The 22,573-nt window shown below is 47.5% G+C and overlaps 1 protein-coding gene across 1 annotated transcript in view; it reads left to right on the top strand.

The window, feature by feature from the left end:
• The first annotated feature begins 12,671 nt into the window (after positions 1-12,671).
• CYP27C1 (cytochrome P450 family 27 subfamily C member 1) overlaps positions 12,672-22,573 on the top strand; it is a 52,632-nt gene continuing 42,730 nt past the window's right edge. The window contains exon 1 of the mRNA XM_068247110.1: positions 12,672-12,755. The gene's annotated coding sequence lies outside the window, so the exon portion shown is untranslated. The remainder of the gene's footprint in view (positions 12,756-22,573) is intronic.

Raw genomic sequence — 22,573 nt, 5'->3', positions numbered from 1 at the left:
TGTAGTCTTGTGGGGGTGGGAATCAATTAGTTGAATATGTTTTTTGAGATGTGGGAGGACAGCCCCATAATCATGGGGAGAACATACAAAACCCCCACAGATAGTGCCAGGGATGCTGATGATACGTTAATGATTTTGATATCATGCCCGTTGTATATGCAGTATATATGATATGTACATGCACTCTGATACAAGACAGGGCATAATGGCACATGGAAAAAGTGCAAACTTCTTCACACCCAGTGTGCTGGCCCCTATTTAACAGTTTCCCTTTTAACACAGTTAGTTAACACACTGGCTTCTGACACCTCAGTGCCAGGGATGCTGATGATACGTTAATGATTTTGATATCATGCCCGTTGTATATGCAGTATATATGATATGTACATGCACTCTGATACAAGACAGGGCATAATGGCACATGGAAAAAGTGCAAACTTCTTCACACCCAGTGTGCTGGCCCCTATTTAACAGTTTCCCTTTTAACACAGTTAGTTAACACACTGGCTTCTGACACCTCACTGCTAACTAGCAGCCAGTAGAGTTGACATTTGCATGCTTGAATAGGTGGTGTAGGTCAGGTGGGGCTAGAATATCTCCAAGTGGGGAAAAGAGAATCCCCAGGCTGTTTGTTTTCCTACCTTTCAGGAAGTTGCAGGTATGCTGACCATTGTACCCGCCTGTATGTCCTTCCAATTCATTTTCAATCAATTTCCAATTGTAAAAATGGTTGGAATTTGAAATGAATCCCATTTATGCTAGCTGTCTTCTATATCCGATCAATGTCAGATCTAAAAATGGATCTGATGACTCGCTTGCATAGAATCTGAAGAGAAAATTGCTAGGAAAGTATTTGTATTTTGACTTTAAAGGGAACCATGAAGTGAGAAGGATATTGAGGATGACATTTTTATTCAATGTTAAACAATACCATTTCCAGTTCCATAGCTGCCCTACTGATCCTATGCCTGCCTAATACTCAGCCATAGAGCCTGAACAAGCATGCAGATCTGGTGCTTCTGACAAAAATCTGACTAGATTAGCTGCATGCTTGGTTCAGGTGTGTGATTCAGACACTCTTTCCACGGATCACTGATAGGCAGTGAAATGCCTCTCAAACTCTCAACTGCTTACTGCTGCCTAGTAACTGCTTGTTGCTGCATAATAACTGCTTACTGCTGCCTGGCAACTGCTTGCTGAGCACACAGTTCAACTGGCCGTAAAAAAGAGGCCTAATTCAAACCACACTGGTCTTTTCCATCCTGGTTCTTTTCCCTTTTCATATTAGCATTTAAAAATAAAAACAATTCAATTTGAAGGATGGGAATAGCCTTTAGAGTCAATTAAATACAGTTTTCAGTAGAAAAATACATATATGTACACAGATCTGTACATCAGTCCTGAAAAGTAGGACAGGGACTGAGTTCCCAAAGAGGGACTGTTAGGCCTCTTGCACACTGCAAGCAAATCAGATTCAGATTCAGATTTTTAATCTGTTTTTACATCCGATTCCGATTCAGATTTTTAATCTTAACTGCATGCTGCGTTTTTTGATCCGTTTTTCTGTTGAATGTATTCAAGGAAAATCGGAAACGGAATCGGAATCGGAAAACGGATTTGCAGTGTGCAGGGAGCCTTACTCTGAAAAAGGGACAATTGGGAGCTATGCTCCAGGTTACCTTTTAAAAAGAGCCCGAGGTGGGCTCAAACAAAATAAAAAAAAGTAGGCTACCTTGATCTGCAGGACTGAGTGGATCAGGTAGCCACAAAAACTGCCGCTCCTGTTGTCCACAATGGCCCACTTTCACTTGTGTGACCTCCTAGGTCACGACGCTGCACTGAGATACTGTGTTGTCTCTCATAGTGTGCAGGGGCGTGGCCAGGGAGAGAGCGCTGCCCAATGGCAGCTCAGGAAACTCTGCAGGGATGCCCCGGATGGACCTTTTGAACAGGGAATTCCTTTCCCCTGTGTTTACCTCCGAGTTAGCGACAAATATTGTCACTAAACTCAGGGGGCTATAGTGGGGGGGGGGGGCAGAGAGTGGCGGTTGGGGGACACCGAGGCATGTCATAAGGCAGAGAACATGCCTCTCTGTCCCATCTGCCCCCAGAAGATCCACCGCAGGTTCTCTTTAAGGCGTGGAAGTTGGAAGAATCTAACGCCAAAGTTTCCAGCATGGCCTGGCGGACGGGTTGGGGTGAGGACTGGCCTGGCCTCTTTGACGTCTGTCCATTTATGGTGACCTTTTCTTGAGATCCTGATGACGGCTGTTGCTCGTTTATTGAAATTGCTTGAATTTTGGTACATTGGGAGGACAATGTGAGAGCAGGTTGTTAGGATTCCTGTTCCCCTTTGTGTGAGCAGCCTGGAGCCATTTCCTCTGCAGAGCAAGACTTGAATGACAAATAGCAGAGGTATTTCTGCCTAATCTGCTGAGTCTCTCTAACGTGAATCATCTGTTGACATTGTCAGGATGATGTGCTCTCACTCCGCGCAGACACAGACGGGTGGGTGGCATCTGGATCCTGAAAATCGTGTGAGATCAGGCAAGGCGCGCCCACTCCAAATGCCCTTACTTCATATCCACAGCACTGACATCTGCTGCAGCACTTTACAGTACAGAGCCATGTCACTGACTGTCCTCAGAGGAGCTCACAGTCTAATGCTACCATAGTCTAATGTCACACCATATTATTATTATTATTATTATGTATTTATATAGCACTGACATCTTCTGCAGCACATTACAGAGTACATAGTCATGTCACTGACTGTCCTCAGAGGAGCTCACAATCTAATCCTACTATAGTCATAGTCTAATATCTTACCATATTATTATCAGGTATTTATATAGCACTGACTTCCTCTGCAGCACTTTACAGAGTACACAGTCATGTCACTGACTGTCCTCAGAGGAGCTCACAATCTAATCCTACCATAGTCATAGTCTAATATCCTACCATTATTATTATCAGTTATTTATATAGCAATGACTTCTTCTGCAGCACTTTACAGAGTACATAGTCAAGGCTGGTACACACCTTCAATTATGACTAGCCAAATTATCATGGCCACCTCCATTTAGTGTGAGCATTGCAGTTTCCAGGCTAAATTGCTCCCATGGTGAGGGTGTAAAAATTGGGGCGGGTGAGAACATTATTTGCAGTTCGGTATTTAGCCCCTAGTATAGGTAGCCAGGTATAGGTGCCCCAGTATAGATAGCCAGGCATAGGTGCTCCCCAGGATAGGTATCCTGGGTAGAGGTGCTCCCAGTATAGGTATCCTGGGTAGAGGTGCTCCCAGTATAGGTATCCTGGGTAGAGGTGCTCCCAGTATAGGTATCCTGGGTAGAGGTGCTCCCAGTATAGGTATCCTGGGTAGAGGTGCTCCCAGTATAGGTATCCTGGGTAGAGGTGCTCCCAGTATAGGTATCCTGGGTAGAGGTGCTCCCAGTATAGGTATCCTGGGTAGAGGTGCTCCCAGTATAGGTATCCTGGGTAGAGGTGCTCCCAGTATAGGTATCCTGGGTAGAGGTGCTCCCAGTATAGGTATCCTGGGTAGAGGTGCTCCCAGTATAGGTATCCTGGGTAGAGGTGCTCCCAGTATAGGTATCCTGGGTAGAGGTGCTCCCAGTATAGGTATCCTGGGTAGAGGTGCTCCCAGTATAGGTATCCTGGGTAGAGGTGCTCCCAGTATAGGTATCCTGGGTAGAGGTGCTCCCAGTATAGGTATCCTGGGTAGAGGTGCTCCCAGTATAGGTATCCTGGGTAGAGGTGCTCCCAGTATAGGTAGACAGGTATAGGTGCTCCCAGTATAGGTAGACAGGTATAGGTGCCCCATTATAGATAGCCAGGCATAGGTGCTTCCAGGATAGTTATCCTGGGTATAGGTGCTTCCAGGATAGTTATCCTGGGTATAGGTGCTCCCAGTATAGGTAGCCAGGTATTGGTGCCCCAGTATAGGTAGCCAGGTATAGGTGCTCCCAGTATAAGTTAGCCAGTACTTCCGCTAATCATTAGTAGTGAGCGGCACGTAATCCTTGCATGGAGCCCAGAAGGAGGTGAGTTTTTAGGACCGCTTGCAGCTGCCATAAATTTCAGCGATGGAGTGGGGAGTACAGAGGAGAAGACCTCTCCCTGCAGCTAAGTCCCAGTGTGCCTGCTGCTGCCCCCTCCCTCACTGTACCCCAGGTGGACAACTGCCTCGCCCACCCCTAGAAACAGCGTTGAGTGTGAGTGCCAACATATTTTGAATATAAATTATGTAGGTAAACTCTCATACTATATGTAGGTGGTATAATTGGTCAGTGATTTTCCAATCAAAATTGAAAGTGTGTACCGGACAGAATTTAACAATAAAGCCTGGTACACACTTTCAATTATGATTGGCCAAACACTGAGCAATTTTACCACCTCCATGTGGCATGAAAGTTTATCTATCCAATCAGCTCATAGTTTTTATATCTGTTGACCTTCATACTACATGGAAATTGTAAAACTGGTCAGTGATTGGCCAATCATAATTGAAAGTGTGTACCAGGCTTTAAAGTTGCATTCTTAAGCCTAGTACACACTTGCAATTTTGATAGGCCAATCATTGGTCAATTTTACCACCTCCATGTGGTATGACCATTTACCTATATAATCTGCATAGAATTGAAAATCTGTTTGGCCCTCATACTACATGGAGGTGGTAAAATTGACCAATCATTGGCCAATCAAAATTGCTAGTGTGTACTAGGCTTAAGTGACAATTACCTCTGGGGACTTATAGGTCTTGTCAATCAAAGACCCATATATGGTGGTACACCCTGACTAAATCATTTGTAGGCTGATCCTACGTATTTACATCAGGTAGTCATCTCATTTCATAGGTCACAGGGAATAGTGGTACCACTTTTTTCATAAAGAACAAGCGACACCGATGCTAACCTAGAAATAAAAAACACATATAAAAGTAGATAAATACTAGATCTACTTACATAACAGATGTATTGCACTATCCACGTTATGATTAATGTGAATTTTATAAAGGAAAAGCAGAGATTCTTATTCTAGACAGTTTCCATCTTGGTTAACTTTGAATGAAGCTAATCCTGACATCATTTCCTCCCTCACTCTTTTTTCTTCTCTTGCTAATTGTATATTCATTACCAGCCCTCCTCCCAGAGTCTTCAGACACTCCCACTGAGGTCTATACTAGGAAGTGCACTGCCTCATGTCATTAGAAGGAGGGGGGAATAAAGGTAAGAGGAGGAATATATTCTAGATTAAAATACCCCTCAGCATGCAACTGTTTTGCCAGCTGATGGCAATAGCAATTAAAGGGCCAGTGCTCCTAAGGTATGTGATAACTGCAAACCATAACCGCAGAAAAAGTTTTGAATGCAGGATTAGCATCTTTATCACTTAATACACTCAGACCAGTTGCTGTTGAAATTTGATTTTTATGGTGACATAATCCTGCTTTAAAGCCAATGGGTACCGTTTCTAAAAACAAAGTCGGATACTCACCTAAGGAGAGGGAAGACTCGGTCCTAATGAGCCTTCCCTCTCCTCTCCCGGTGCCCTCGGTGCTGCGCTGGCTCCCCCGTTCGCGTCTGCCGCCGCAGGGACTTCGGAGGTCTTTGGGAGCACTCGGGCTTCCGAAGACGGGCCGCTCCATACTACGTACACGCGAGCGCGTCATAGAGGGCGCTCGCGCTTGCGTAGTATGCAGCGGCCGCGTCATCGGGAGCCCGAGTGCTCCCGAAGGCTTCCGAAAGCTCCCGCAGGCATGTGGAAGTGGCAGTATTTGACCGAAATGGTCGAATACTGCCACGGGGGATCCTGCGTGGGACCGGGAGAGGAGGGGGAAGGCTCATTAGGACCGAGCCTTCCCACTCCTTAGGTGAGTATCCGACTTCAGTAAACATTCACTTTAAGCAGAAGTTTTCCTTCTTAAAAAAGAAGGTGTTTGTGATCATTCAAATTAGAGTGAACTCTGAGGTGTCCCACAATGTATAACTGCTGAAATATGCAAATTATCCATTGTTGTCCCTGTATCGGTGGTTGGCATTTTCGGGGACAGGCCTGGCCATGCATCTGCTTCTACGTGTTCCTGTCCGCAATAGCAGTATAGAGGGTGCTATTGCGGACAGGAACACGAGGAAGCAGATGCATGGCCAGGCCTGTCGCCAAAAATGAAAGTAGCTGCCGGCGGGGGACAGGAGGATCTGATTGAGACTGCAAGGGCATGGGATGGCTGCAGGGTGCTGGTAGAAGCCCCAGGTGAGTAAGACTCATGTTTTATGGCTTAAGTGTCCCTTTAAGCCCATTCTAGCATGGTGCAGGTCCACAATCTTGTCCTGCATGTCATGTTAACAGCTCTTTGCTCTTGGCAATGGTGATGGGGTGGTTGTAATGGAAGGAACTGATTCTGTGGACAGATGTTTTATGCACAATATGAGTTGAGGTCAGGACTGGAGGGTCTGAAATCAAAGACATAACAAAAGTTGTTTTGGTGATACTTTTAATGACTGAACTGTACAACAGCACGCTTTCATAACTGTGAGTTTCTTCTTCAGGCATGCTCAAAAGCTTGCAAAGATCTCTTGTACAGTTAGTCACCAAAGGTGTCACCTATGTTAGGTCTTCAGATTCTCAACATGACTTAGGCCCGGTTCACATTAGCGTTCGCTATCAGGATTTTCCGGATCGGATCCGGAACGCATAATGTACAAACGGAACGTACGTTCCGCATAGCAATGTAATGTCTATGCGGACGTTCACACGCGTCCGTTCCGTACGTACCGGAGCCGGATCGGATCCGGACTCCGGACTCTTTTCCAACATGCGCTATTTTTTGGGTCCGGATCTCCGGCCCACGCATCCTGACCGGAGCCTGACAGCACCATCCGGAACACAGAAACCAATGGGAAACGGAAGGCACAGAACACACTGCCTACAAAAACTTGACATTCTACCCCACTTCCTATGCGTATCCAAGCGGCCATTTCGGATGGGGACACATGGGCCAAGCATGTCTGGAGTGGAGCAGCAGTGACAGACGTGCTGGAGCTGTTTGGCAGAATGTCGGAGGTGGAGGTGAGGCCTACAGCGGAGGAACCTGATTCTACAGGTGCACCTTCTGCTGACCCCAACATTTTTTTATTTAATTTCGCTATTTTTTGCCCACGGATCCTGATGGCAGCCTGATGCATGCCTGATGCAAACGGATCGGATCCTGATCGGAACCGTACGGTTCCGATCAGGATCAGGTCCTGATCCGATCAGGATCTGGTCCGTTTGCAAGGCAAAACGCAAGTGTAAATGGGGCCTAACCACATAGGACTGGGTATCTGGGTGATTGCAATCTTTGTGCCACGTAACAATTTGTGTGAGTCTCAATCCTGTCTGGGTTGTAGGGGATCGAATACGTATTACACTCAGACATGCAATTTATAACTTTCTTAAATGTGTTTTTTAACTGGATTTTGGTTGAATTTTTTTGTCTATCGTCATTATAATGAAACTACCATAAAATTACAAACCGTTAATTTTTGTAAGAGTTTAAACATACAAATTTAGCAGGGGGTGAAATAATTATTTTCCCAACTGTATATGCTTCTTATCAACCAGTGGCAAATGGCACAACAGCAGATCCCCCCCCCCCTGCACCCCCTCTATTCATTAAAGTGATCATAAAATAAAACACACAGGGGCCACTTGACAAGTTGAAAAGTTGACCTGGAGCTGAACCCGATGCGACTCTACAAATTTTCCGATGGTGATGGTTCAGGTCACTGCGGTCGCCCATCTCCTCCCCCCCCCCCCCCCCCCCCCCCCCCCCAATTCCCTGCGTTAAACAAAAGGGGGGGGAATTTGGAGGAAGAAGATCTGCAGAGCACCATCACTACCAACATCATACTTATTATTATTGTCCTTTCTGGAGTTTGAAGACTTCTTACCACTCTGGCTGTTATTTGTATTATTATCATGGTTCCCAACTGTCCCTCTTTTGGAGGGACAGTCCCTCTTTGGGAGCCCTGTCCCTCTGTCCTCCTCATTTGTTCCTCTTTCAGGACTTTGTCTCTCTTTCTATGTAAATATATGTATTTCTCAACTAAAAATGTGTTTGATTGACTCTATTCCCATCTTTTAAATTAATATATTACTAATTTTAAAATAATACTATAAGGGAAAATGAACCAGGATAGAAAGGACCAGTGTGGTTTTAATTATTAAACATATATTTTTTATAAAATCTTTATGGTATGCGTGACTAGGGGTGTGATGGAGGCGTGATCAGGGGTGTGGCAGGGGCGTGGCTTAAGTGTCCCTTTTTCTCATCTCAAAAAGTTGGGAGGTATGTATTCTAGATTTATAAAGTGCCAACATATTCCGTGGTGCTGTACAGAGTAAGAAACAAACATGGGGTACATCATAATACAGACAATGGTGCCCACCAAATATAGACACTGGTACAAAATACAGAATTGGTAGACACAGTAATTACAGTGACAAATGTAACATGATGAATAAAAGGTATAATGCCTAGTACACACCATGCAATTTCCCCTCAGATTTGGGTCGAATCGATAATTTCCGACAGGTCAGACCTGATTTCCGATCGTTTTTTTTTTCTGATCAATTTTGTACAGACGTGTTCGGAAAATTGATCAGAAATCAAATCAAGCATGACAGAAATGATCGATTTGACCCAAAATCTGATCGGAAATTGCACGGTCTGTACCAGGCATAACAAATTCCAAGACACAAAACGGCGAGAGAGCCCTGCCCTTGCAAGCTTACAATCTACAGGAGTGGGGGGGGGGGGGGGGGGGGGGGGAGGACAAGAGGTTCGGTAGAATACAGTAAACAGAGTGTCAGAAAATGAGTTTTGAGACAGCGTTTTAAAGACTGGAGAGTGATGGATGTGTTGTGAAAGGGACTTCCAGAGGAGGGGTGAAGCATGTGAGAAGTCTTGTATACAGTATAAGTGAATGCGAGGAGGTGATTCTAGAGGAGGTTGCGGTTGGTATCTGGAAATTAGTGAGGAGATGTACGGGGGAGAGAGATTGTGGAGAGCTTTGTGAGGGCTGGTGCACACCAAGGGCTTGTTACACTAAACTGTGATAACTCATACGGCCGCGCTAGCATTTTCACGTGCAATCGTGCATGAAAATTCGCGATTGTGCGCGAAAACGCTAGCGTGGCTGATCTGTGAGTTATGGTTTTGTGAAGCAAGCCCCAAGAGCGCTTCTGAGCGTTTTCTAAAATGCTTGGGGGGGGGGGCGCTTGGCTAATGAATGTCAGTGGGCTGTTTCGTTTTTTACATAAATGCATTCTCGGGGGCTGCAGCATTTTTGCGGTTTTCTGAGGCGTTTCTGCCTTAATGTAAAGTATAGGAAAGTGGAAAACTGCTCTGAAAAGCGCTAGATCAGAGCGGTTTTGCAGGCATTTTTGCTACAGTAGCTGTTCAGTAACAGCTTTACTGTAACAATATATGAAAACTGCTACACAAAAACGCTCCAAAAAACGCTAGGCATGTATAGAAAACCTCTCTAAACATGCCTAGAATCGTTTTGAAAATCTGCTTCAAAAACCTCCAGTGTTTGCAGATCCGCTTGCGGTGTTTGGTGTGCACTGGGCCTAAGTTAAGAGTTTGAACTGGATCCTCTGGTTAATTGGTAGCCAATAAAGAGCTTGGCAGAGAGGAGCAGCAGAGGAGGAACAACAAAAAGAGATGTTTGAGATGAGCAGCTGAGTTCAGTACAGATTGGAGGGGTGCCAGTCTGTCAGTTGATGGTCTACAAAGTAGTATATTACAATAGTAGAAAGTAGGCAGGGGCGTAACTAGATATCACAAGCAAAAGTATTCTGCCCCTTTGAAGCTATCCACATTTTGTCACATTACTGCCACAAACATGAATCAATTTTATTGGAATTCCACCTGAAAGACCAACACAAAAACATACATTATAAAACAATAACTGCAAAGTTGGGTGTGCGTAATTATTCGGCCCCCTGAGTCAATACTTTGTAGAACCACCTTTTGCTGCAATTACAGCTGCCAGTCTTTTAGGGTATGTCTCTACCAGCTTTGCACATCTAGAGACTGAAATCCTTGCCCATTCTTCTTTGCAAAACAGCTCCAGCTCAGTCAGATTAGATGGACAGCGTTTGTGAACAGCAGTTTTCAGATCTTGCCACAGATTCTCGATTGGATTTAGATCTGGACTTTGACTGGGCCATTCTAAAACATGGATATGTTTTGTTTTAAACCATTCCATTGTTGCCCTGGCTTTATGTTTAGGGTCATTGTCCTGCTGGAAGGTGAACCTCCGCCTCAGTCTCAAGTCTTTTGCAGTCTCCAAGAGGTTTTCTTATAAGATTGCCCTGTATTTGGCTCCATCCATCTTCCCATCAACTCTGACCAGCTTCCCTGTCCCTGCTGAAGAGAAGCACCCCCAGAGCATGATGCTGCCACCACCATATTTGACAGTGGGGATGGTGTGTTCAGAGTGATGTGCAGTGCCAAGCTATACATCCGCCCTCAGGCTGCACACTGATCCGGCGGGTTGTGGAATGCTATGACTGGGCTCTTCTATAAGGAGGAATGCAGTTGGTATGAAGTGTTTAATAAAGGCAGAATGCACTTGGCACAGATATTTTACTGAGAACAGACATTTACGGCAAGGAAAATGTCTGTATTCCCCCCCCTCCCCCTTACAGGTCTTGCTCAAAAAATTAGCATATTATTTATTTATTGTATTTATAAAGCGCCAACATATTATGCATATTGTGATAAAGTTCATTATTTTCTGTAATGTACTGATAAACATTAGACTTTCATATATTTTAGATTCATATTACTTTTGCAAACCACTGTATTTATTTACCAAAGCACTTAGTGAATGGCAGTTGCTCTGCCCAACTGCCAAAAAACTGTTGTAAAAAAGGATGGCACTAGATGTGGGTGGATGAGCGCTGGGTTCACTGAATTGCGTACTCCATGCCAAACGTGCTCTCAAGAACACACACTTGCAATTGGAAAAGAGGAGAGAGGCAGAGGCACAGTTAAAGCAACGTGAAGTACCTTTAATCCACGGTGTGCTGACACGCGGGGTTACAGTGGGGGTGAGGGGATGCCTGACAGCTGTTTCGCTAAGAAAGTTCAGAGGCAAAAGTTCCTAAATTTTGCCTCTGAAGAAGCTTTCTTAGCGAAACAGCTGTCAGGCATCCCCTCACCCCCACTGTAACCCCGCGTGTCAGCACACCGTGGATTTAGGCTAGTTACACACCAGGACGTTGCGTTTAGGGGACGTTATAGGGCACATAACGTGCCCCTAACGCAACGCCTGGTGCTCTCTGATGTGGACGTCGGAGTGAGCCGCGTTGTGCAGCTCACTCTGGCGTCCGTGATGCCGTGATGCGTACTTTTGGACGCATGCGGCATCACGTGGTCCCGCCGGCCAATCACCGCACAGAGCGGCCGCTCCAGGAAGTAAACACTGCACGTCACACCGTGCAGTGAATATTAATAAGCCTGGCCGCTCTCCACTCCTCCCCAACACTACTGAGCATGTGCAAACAGTGAACGCACAGCATGCAGCACTCTCAACGGATGTGCGGCGTTACAATGTAACGCAACGTGGGCACTGTGAACAGCCTATTGACTTTTCATTACTGTGCGGTGGGGATGCGTTACAGGCTGCACTAACGTGCGCCTGTAACGTCTTACTATGAAAGCAGCCTCAAGGTACTTCACGTTGCTTTAACTGTGCCTCTGCCTCTCTCCTCTTTTCCAATGCCAAAAAACTGTGTAGCGAGCAGGGAAGCTGGCCGGCATCATTGTTTAAATCCTTTTTAGGGAATAGCTTTATAAAGAATAAAAGCCTTGCTGAGAATCCCCTATGAAGAGGTGGACTAGTCCAAAACCTGTCACTTCTGTCAGATTTCTACTACCTACTGTAAGTGATAGCAACATAGGAGAAAAGCAATTCATGGCTCATTTTACTCAGGAAAAAACATACTTCTTATTTGTCTATGTTTGCACATATTGTAAATTTAAGTTTTTTCGCCATAGTGCCTCTTTAATTGGCTAGTGCACACTTGAATGGGTTTTCCCCATGCAGATAAAGTCAGACAGCAGTGAAGCACTGGGAGCAATTTCCCTATCAATTACATTAGCTTCTGTGATAAATGTGCATGTTTTCAAACATACACACACACATGGTGTGCATAAAACGCATACAGAAAATTGTGCACAGAGCAGAAAGCTTTTTCTCCCCGCACCCTTAGTTGTCAGTCTCAGCAGCTCACTAAATAGGGACTGCCTACAAATCTTTATCTGCAAAACTTTGTATGATTTCTTAACAGTGGCTGAGCAGATGCAGTCATTAGAACAATTGTGCAGAAAGCAGAAATTTTTCCTCTCTGTGCCCTTAGTTGTCAGTCTCTCACAACAGGGTAAAGAAACTTCTTCCCCCATGGGGCCCTCGGTGGCTTCTGGAACCCGTTGCAGGGTCTGTGGAATCGGTAATCGGCATTGGCGGAAAATTGGAGTTTTAGCGGAATCGGAAATCGACATTTCCGACCATCTCTACTGATCATGGAGGAGGGAGGGAGCAGATTTTCTTGTACTGCATAGGGGCGTGATTGAGGAAGCCAGGGCAGCGCAGTGGTCAGCGACTGGTTCTGCGGAGGACTGAAGGATAGTTCCGTGACGGCACGGGCACAGGGCGGCTGCAGGGGGCTGGTAGAAGCACCAGGTAAGTGAAACTTCTTCAGTTCACTCTAGGTTCCCTTTTAAATAGCTCGAGGTGAGTTTGATCCATTATTAGTGGACAGGGCTGGCTGCAGAAATGGATAGAGGGCTGGCGCACACCGGAGCGGTTCTGGATCGTTTTTTAAAACGCTTGCAGGGGGAAAACCGCTTGGCTAATGAAAGTGAATGGGCTGGTGCACACCAGAGCAGCTCGTTTTTTCCACAAATGCTAACTCTGGTCCTGCAGCATTTTTTAGATTTCTGAGGTGTTTCTGCCTCAGTGTTAAAGTATAGGAAAGTGGAAAACCGCTCTGAAAAATGCTACATCAGAGCGGTTTTCCAGGTGTTTTTGTTACAGAAGCTGTTCAGTAACGGCTTTACTGTAACAATATTTGAAATCTACTACACCAAAACGCTCCAAAATACGCTAGGCATGTTTAGAAAACGTCTCTAAGGCTCTGTTCACACTACAAATTGCTAAACGCAAACGCTGAGGTTTTTCTGGCGTTTTCCTCAATAGTATTTTGAGCGTTTTTTTAACTGTATGGGATAGCGTTTTTCTGCATTTTCCAGCGTTTTGCATTTAGCGATTTTAAATGGCCACTACACAGGAAACAGAGGTGTTTTATGGGTAAACTGCAATATTTACTGAGTAAAAGCGCAGGAAAAATGCTGATTATTGTGAACAGAACATTTTGTGCACTCCTATCTTTAACATTGAAGCGCTAATTGCTCAAAATCGCTCAGAAATGATGCAGGTTACACGTTTGCGGTTCAGCTAATCGCTGAAAAATGCAAAACGCTTAAATGAGAATGGCCACATAGACTTAACATTGACCAAGCGGTTTTTTAAAATGCTAGAGATTTCCAGCGATGCAGAAATCGCCTGAAAAGCGCTCTAGTGTGAATGGGCCCTAAACATGCCTAGAATCGCTCTGAAATCTGCTTCAAAAACCGCTAGCATTTTGCAGATCTGCTAGAGCAGTGGTTCCCAACCTTTTTGGAGTCGTGACACATCAAACCAAACGTTCAGATCTCCGTGACACGTAGATTAAATGCATGTAATGAGAGACAGCGTTTCCCCACTAAATGCACATAAGAGACAGCGTTTCACCAGTAAATGCAGGTAATGACAGACAGCCTTTCACCAGTAAATGCACATAATGAGAGACAGCGTTTCCCCAGTAAATACACATAAGAGACAGCTTTTCACCAGTAAATGCACATAAGAGACCTCTTTTCACCAGTAAATGCACATAATAAGAGACAGCTTTTCACCAGTAAATGCACATAAGAGACAGCTTTTCACCAGTAAATGCACATAAGAGACAGCTTATCACCGGTAAATGTACTTAAGAGACAGCCTTTCACCAGTGAATGCACATAATAAGAGACCTCTTTTCACCAGTAAATGCACATAAGAGACCTCTTTTCACCAGTAAATGCACATAATAAGAGACAGCTTTTCACCAGTAAATGCACATAAGAGACAGCTTTTCACCAGTAAATGCACATAAGAGACAGCTTTTCACCAGTAAATGCGCATAATGACAAACAGCTAGTTGTCCCCAGTATATGTAGCCAGAGATATATGTGCCCAGTATATGTAGCCAGAGGTATATGTGCCCAGTATATGTAGGCAGGTGTATATGTGGACAGTATATGTAGGCAGGTGTATATGTGCCCAGTATATGTAGTCAGGGGTATATGTGTCCAGTATATGTAGCCAGAGGCATATGTGCCCAGTATATGTAGCCAGGGGCATATGTGCCCAGTATATGTAGCCGGGGGTATATGTGCCCAGTATATGTAGCCAGGTGTATATGTGCACAGTACATGTAGCCAGGGGTATATGTGCCCAGTATATGTAGCCAGGGGTATATGTGCCCAGTATATGTAGCCAGGGGTATATGTGCCCAGTATATGTAGCCAGGTGTATATCTGCCCAGTATATGTAGCCAGGGGTATATGTCCCCAGTATATGTAGCCAGGGGTATATGTGCCCAGTATATGTAGTCAGGTGTATATATGCCCAGTATATGTAGCCAGGTGTATATATGCCCAGTATATGTAGCCAGGTGCCCCCCCCCCCCCCCCCCAGGAGGAGAGAGCGAGGGAAGGAGAGCGGCAGCTCAGGGTGCTCTCCCTCCCTCGCTTTCTCCTCCGGAACGAAGTGCGGTGGCTGGCAGAGGAGCGGAACTTACCTTCCATGTTCTCCGTCTGGTCTCGTCGCAGACGCGGGATGATTTGCCACTACTCTGGTCTGATCCAGACCACAGCAGCGGCTGCAGCACCAGAACTTCCGGCGCTTGGAGCGACACGGAAGGTAATTCCCGCCCGCTGCAAACGCCTGACCACAGTTAGATCCGGCGGAGAGAGCGAGGGAGGGAGAGCACTCTAAGGTGAGAGAAGGGGGGGGAGATGGCCCCCTTCTCCGCCGCTGCCCACAGCTCTCCCTCCACTGCGCTGCTTTCCTCCGAGAGCTGACACTGCGACACATACCCGAAGCTGCCGCGACACATGTATGTGTCACGGCACATGGGTTGGGAACCACTGTGCTAGAGGTTTTGGTGTGCTCTGGGCCTAAGATGGAATGAAGCCCTGGGCAAGATAGCAGTATTTGGCCACAGCTGATGGGCACCTGGCTTTTTAAGTTAGATTTGGTGAGGGAGGGCTAACATTCACCAGGCCCCTAGACTCTCTCCAGGCCCTAGGCAACTGCCTAGGCAACTGCCTAGAATTGCCTTGTGGATGATCCGGCACTGGCTGATTGTAGTTACAAAGATGCCCACCCCCCTACTGACAGAACTCCCACCCAAAGCAACCTGAATCTGTAGGAAGTCCCAGGTAAGTCCAGATTTGTTTTTTTCAGGGTCTCTTTATGTGGTCCCCAGGCAGGGGCGTAGCAAAAGGGGTTGCAGAGGTAGCGAGTCTGCGACCGCATCGGGGGCCCTTGGGTCAGAGGGGCCCCGAAGGACCCTCCCTCAACTGCAGCATTGGCGCTCTATTGGTCCTGTGCTCATAATAATCACTTCTGTAGATACATTGAATAGTGGTAATCATTAACAGACTATTCCCCATCCCCTTCTTCCACCTCTGACACTGTAGTTGCCATTGGCAGGTTTTGGTGCACCGTTTCAATTGTTATCTATAGCATGCTTGGGGGGCCCTACTGTAAAAATTGCATCGGGGCCCATAGCTCCTTAGCTATGCCACTGTCCCTAGGCCCTGCAAAGTCTTTGTTAGTGTAGTGACTGTGTAGTGACTCACCTGTTGTGCTGCTCCCTCAGGCCTCGTTCACATCTAGCTAGCGCAGATGGCCGTGCAATCCGAATGCAACATGTACGATCGTGTGCCATCTGCGCCGCTGCGCTGCTGATCCCATCCATTGACAGTGATGGGATCAGCTCTGCACTTCCGGGCAAAATGCAGGCAGCAGTACGCAAGCGCATTGTACTGCTGCGCAGCGCAGTAGATGTGAACGGTAGAAGGGCTGTCTATGCCCTTCTGCCATTCCTGCGTTTCAGCACATCATACGCGCTTCAAAATGCGCACGGAAGCGCTTATGATGTGAATGAGGCCTCAGTGCATCTTTCATCTGGAGGCATGTGACCACAGTACTTCTGGCGGCCAGGGTCACACTTAGCAGAATTGCATGAGTTTTCCCCATAGCACACTGTGGAAATCGACCATGCAATTCTGCTAAGCGCGACCCCAACCGGAAGGTGAGGAGAACCTTCAACCTGAAATACAAAATAAGGAACAGCCAGAAATCAGCACAAGATCACACCAAACCATTCAGCTGCACAGTGTTCCCACCTGTACTGCAGTCCTCCCATTCAGCTGGGGGGAGTCGGTGACAATATTGGGATGTTTTCTTGCACATGCAAATGTCTGATTTGCGCCTGCAGAAATGCATTTGGCAGTAATTGGTCACACAGTCACAATGGGCTCTGCAAGGTGTGAGCAGCACAATTGTACAGAAGTGTGATCCTGTGTGTGCTGCTAACTGTCCCTTCCTCCTTCTGTGTACCCTTCACCACAGGGGGGGCCATTGTCCAGCTCTGTTGTTCCAGCCCCTCCAGCTGATCAGTTTGTTTTATCAGTGCCCATGTGGTTTAATCCTTGGAATAATTAGCTTAAGGTGCTTACACACAGGGCCGGATTTGTACTTTTTGCCGCCCAAGACCCACTTTCACCAGCTGCCCCCAAATGGCAGCATACTAACCCCCCCAACACGGCAGCATACTAACCCCCCCCCCCCCCCCCCCAACATGGCAGAGATTAGATTGTAGGCTCATCTAAGGACAGTTAGTTAAGTGGTGGCAAGGATAACATCATAAGCTCCTCTGTGGACAGTTAGTGACTTGATGGCAGGGATTAGATTGTAAGCTTCTTGTGGGCAGCACATTTGGTGAGTGACAGGCAGCTCAGTGATCACTGTAAGTGTTCGCTGTCCCTTCCTCCCCCAAGTGCCAGATCCTGCTGTTATTAGTCACCTACCGCCATGTGCAAATTCTGTGAAGCATGATGAATGTTCGGCAGGCTAACTGTTATTACCACCCTGCTGCCCACAGCCCGCCCCTAGCTTTCCTGGTGCCCTAGGCCATGGCCTATGTGGCCTTGCCTGAAATCCGGCCATGCTTACACATGTACTCATGCCATACTTTTTCAAAGGACAGGTCCTTCAGACCTGTCATTTCTGCAGGCGCAAATCAGACATTTGCATGTGCAAGAAAACATCCCAATATTGTCACTGACTCTCCCCAATCCCCCCCCCCCCCCCCCGACCCCTCTAGCTGAATGGAAATATTGCCGCGGGGCGGTCGTTCTGCCGACAGTTGCGCGTGAGTACAAGCTGTCGGCAGACTGATAAAGGTAGCCACATACTGGTCGATTTGCCATCAGATTCCAACAGATAGATCCCTCTCTGATCGAATCTGATCAGAAAGGGATCGTATGGCTGCCTTTACTGCAAACTAATTGTGAATCAATTTCAGCATGGGCGCTCTACTGTTTTAACTTCCTGCCGGGACAGGAAGAAGTGAAGCATTCTGGACTCGGAGCCCAGCGCGGAGACGGAGCAGCAGTGACCAGGGGACTCGCACCGGTGGAACAGGTATTGTATTGCCGCTGTATTGCGTCGGTCACCGTGCATTCGAACGCCGACACGCCGGCGATTGAGCAGAATCTTCCGCATGGACAGAAACGACGGGAACAATCGATTTCGGATGGAAATCGATTGTTCGGTGAGCGTTTGCGTGACGATTTCACAGCCGATTCGTTCACAGTGATCGAATGGGCTGTGTATCGGCGGGAAAATCGGTAAGTGTATGGGCCCCTTTAGACTGATTTTGACTGAACCGCTCGGCAGTTTTATCAGTCTTATCAACAGACCCGTCGTTTGAAAAAGTACGGTGTGTGTACGCACCTCTATGCCTGGTACACTACATGCAATTTTCTGACAAATTTACTGTCAGATCGACTATTTCCAACATCTCTGATCTGATTTCCGATCGATTTTACAATTGATTTTCCATAAAATTGAACGGAAAATCATTCAGAAAATCCATCAGAAATCAGATCGGTTATGTTGTAAATAGTCGATCTGACCGCAAATCTGTCAAAATATTGCATTGCGTGTACCTAGCATTATGCCTGATACACACCATGCAATTTCCCATCAGAACGACGGGTCAATAAAGGTGACCATACATCTATCGACTTGGAGGCTAATCGACCATCCGATTCAATCATTGTTATCAAATCGGATGAATATCGGTTCTGCCAAGAGCATGTCCAATCGATGATGCAACCAATATCGGGCCGGAATTTGATGCATAAATCGATCGGACATGCTGCAAAATGTCGGGCCGTCATGGTCGATCGCGGCATTAACTCCTCGTGGTTGCCGGAGTAACGTGGGAGTGTTTATGCAGATTGCGGACAGAGCCAGCGGCGGACACGGACAGGTAAAGTATACTGCACCGGGCACCGGTTTACATTAGGGGGGAAAGCGCGGGGTCGGCGAGGAGGCGGATGCGGCGTCGCAAGGCCGATTCCCAAAAGATTTCATACTGAAATTGATCGGGAATCGGCCTGTTGTGTATGGGCAGCCGACAGATCTCTCTCCAATCAGATTCAATCAGGTGGATTTTATTTCAACCAAACTATGTAATTATTATAGTACAGTACATGCTGCTCCCCTCCCCTCTCCATAGTACAGTACATGCTGCACCTCCCCCCTCTCCATAGTACAGTATATGCTGCTCCTCTCCCCTCTCCATAGTACAGTACATGCTGCTCCTCCCCCTCTCCATAGTACAGTACATGCTGCTCCTCTCCCCTCTCCATAGTACAGTACATGCTGCTCCTCTCCCCTCTCCATAGTACAGTATATGCTGCTCCTCTCCCCTCTCCATAGTACAGTACATGCTGCTCCTCTCCCCTCTCCATAGTACAGTACATGCTGCTCCTCTCCCCTCTCCATAGTGCAGTACATGCTGCTCCTCTCCCCTCTCCATAGTGCAGTACATGCTGCTCCCCTCTCCATAGTGCAGTACATGCTGCTCCTCTCCCCTCTCCATAGTACAGTACATGCTGCTCCTCTCCCCTCTCCATAGTACAGTACATGCTGCTCCTCTCCCCTCTCCATAGTACAGTACATGCTGCTCCTCTCCCCTCTCCATACTGCAGTACATGCTGCTCCTCCCCTCCCCATACTGCAGTACATGCTGCTCCTCTCCCCTCTCCATAGTACAGTACATGCTGCACCTCCCCCCTCTCCATAGTACAGTATATGCTGCTCCTCTCCCCTCTCCATAGTACAGTACATGCTGCTCCTCCCCCTCTCCATAGTACAGTACATGCTGCTCCTCTCCCCTCTCCATAGTACAGTACATGCTGCTCCTCTCCCCTCTCCATAGTACAGTATATGCTGCTCCTCTCCCCTCTCCATAGTACAGTACATGCTGCTCCTCTCCCCTCTCCATAGTACAGTACATGCTGCTCCTCTCCCCTCTCCATAGTGCAGTACATGCTGCTCCTCTCCCCTCTCCATAGTGCAGTACATGCTGCTCCTCTCCACTCTCCATAGTACAGTACATGCTGCTCCTCTCCCCTCTCCATAGTACAGTACATGCTGCTCCTCTCCCCTCTTCATAGTACAGTACATGCTGCCCCTTCCCCTCTCCATAGTGCAGTACATGCTGCTCCTCTCCCCTCTCCATAGTACAGTACATGCTGCTCCTCTCCCCTCTCCATAGTACAGTACATGCTGCTCCTCTCCCCTCTCCATAGTACAGTACATGCTGCTCCTCTCCCCTCTCCATAGTACAGTACATGCTGCTCCTCTCCCCTCTCTGTAGTACAGTACATGCTGCTCCCCTCCCCTCTCCATAGTACAGTACATGCTCCTCCCTCCCCTCCCCATAGTACAGTACATGCTGCTCCTCTCCCCTCTCCATAGTACAGTACATGCTGCTCCTCACCCCTCCCTTCTCCATAGTCAATACATGCTGCTCCTCTCCCCTCTCCATAGTACAGTACATGCTGCTCCTCTCCCCTCTCCATAGTACAGTACATGCTGCTCCTCCCCCTCTCCATAGTACAGTACATGCTGCTCCTCTCCCCTCTCCATAGTACAGTACATGCTGCTCCTCTCCCCTCTCCATAGTACAGTACATGCTGCTCCTCTCCCCTCTCCATAGTACAGTACATGCTGCTCCTCTCCCCTCTCCATAGTACAGTACATGCTGCTCCTCTCCCCTCTCCATAGTACAGTACATGCTGCTCTCCCCTCTCCATAGTACAGTACATGCTGCTCTCCCCTCTCCATAGTACAGTACATGCTGCTCCTCTCCCCTTTCCATAGTACAGTACATGCTGCTCCTCTCCCCTCTCCATAGTACAGTACATGCTGCTCCTCTCCCCTCTCCATAGTACAGTACATGCTGCTCCTCTCCCCTCTCCATAGTACAGTACATGCTGCTCCTCTCCCCTCTCCATAGTACAGTACATGCTGCTCCCCTCCCCTCTCCATAGTGCAGTACATGCTGCTCCTCTCCCCTCTCCATAGTACAGTACATGCTGCTCTCCTCCCCTCTCCATAGTACAGAACATGCTGCTCCTCCCCCTCTCCATAGTACAGTATATGCTGCTCCTCTCCCCTCTCCATAGTACAGTACATGCTGCTCCTCTCCCCTCTCCATAGTACATTACATGCTGCTCCTCCCCCCTCTCCATAGTACAGTACATGCTGCTCTCCTCCCCTCTCCATAGTACAGAACATGCTGCTCCTCCCCCTCTCCATAGTACAGTATATGCTGCTCCTCTCCCCTCTCCATAGTACAGTACATGCTGCTCCTCTCCCCTCTCCATAGTACATTACATGCTGCTCCTCCCCCCTCTCCATAGTACATTACATGCTGCTCCTCCCCCTCTCCATAGTACAGTACATGCTGCTCCTCTCCCCTCTCCATAGTACAGTACATGCTGCTCCCCCCCCTCTCCATAGTACAGTACATGCTGCTCCTCTCCCCTCTCCATAGTACAGTACATGCTGCTCCTCTCCCCTCTCCATAGTCCATTACATGCTGCTCCTCCCCCTCTCCATAGTACAGTGCATGCTGCTCCTCTCCCCTCTCCATAGTACATTACATGCTGCTCCTCCCCCTCTCCATAGTACAGTATATGCTGCTCCTCTCCCCTCTCCATAGTACAGTACATGCTGCTCCTCTGCCCTCTCCATAGTACAGTACATGCTGCTCCTCTCCCCTCTCCATAGTACAGTACATGCTGCTCCTCCCCTCTCCATAGTACAGTACACGCTGCTCCCCTCCCCTCTCCATAGTACAGTACATGCTGCTCCTCTCCCCTCTCCATAGTACATTACATGCTGCTCCTCTACCCTCCCCTCTCCATAGTACAGTACATGCTGCACCTCCCCTCTCCATAGTACAGTACATGGTGCTCCTCTCCCCTCTTCATAGTACAGTACATGCTGCTCCTCTCCCCTCCCCATAGTACATTACATGCTGCTCCTCCCCCTCTCCATAGTACAGTGCATGCTGCTCCTCTGCCCTCTCCATAGTACAGTACATGCTCCTCTCCCCTCTCCATAGTACAGCACATGCTGCTCCTCTCCCCTCCCCATAGTACATTACATGCTGCTCCTCCCCCTCTCCATAGTACAGTGCATGCTGCTCCTCTGCCCTCTCCATAGTACAGTGCATGCTGCTCCTCTCCCCTCTCCATAGTACAGTACATGCTGCTCCTCTCCCCTCTCCATAGTACAGTACATGCTGCTCCTCTGCCCTCTCCATAGTACAGTACATGCTGCTCCTCTCCCCTCTCCATAGTACAGTACATGCTGCACCTCCTCTCTCCATAGTACAGTACATGCTGCTCCTCTCCCCTCTCCATAGTACAGTACATGCTGCTCCTCTCCATAGTACAGTACATGCTGCTCCTCTCCCCTCTCCATAGTACAGTACATGCTGCTCCTCTCCCCTCTCCATAGTACAGTATATGCTGCTCCCCTCCCCTCTCCATAGTACGGCACATGCTGCTCCTCCCCCTCTCCATAGTACAGTAAATGCTGCTCCTCTCCCCTCTCCATAGTACAGTACATGCTGCTCCTCTCCCCTCTCCATAGTACAGTACATGCTGCTCCTCTCCCCTCTCCATAGTACAGTACATGCTGCTCCTCTCCATAGTACAGTACATGCTGCTCCTCTCCCCTCTCCATAGTCAGTACATGCTGCACCTCTCCCCTCTCCATAGTACAGTACATGCTGCTCCTCTCCCCTCTCCATAGTACAG

Source organism: Hyperolius riggenbachi, chromosome 7, assembly GCF_040937935.1.
Source record: "Hyperolius riggenbachi isolate aHypRig1 chromosome 7, aHypRig1.pri, whole genome shotgun sequence".
Classification (NCBI taxonomy): domain Eukaryota; kingdom Metazoa; phylum Chordata; class Amphibia; order Anura; family Hyperoliidae; genus Hyperolius; species Hyperolius riggenbachi.
Note: the sequence above shows the minus strand (reverse complement) of the source record. Positions and strands in the feature narration are given on the sequence as shown.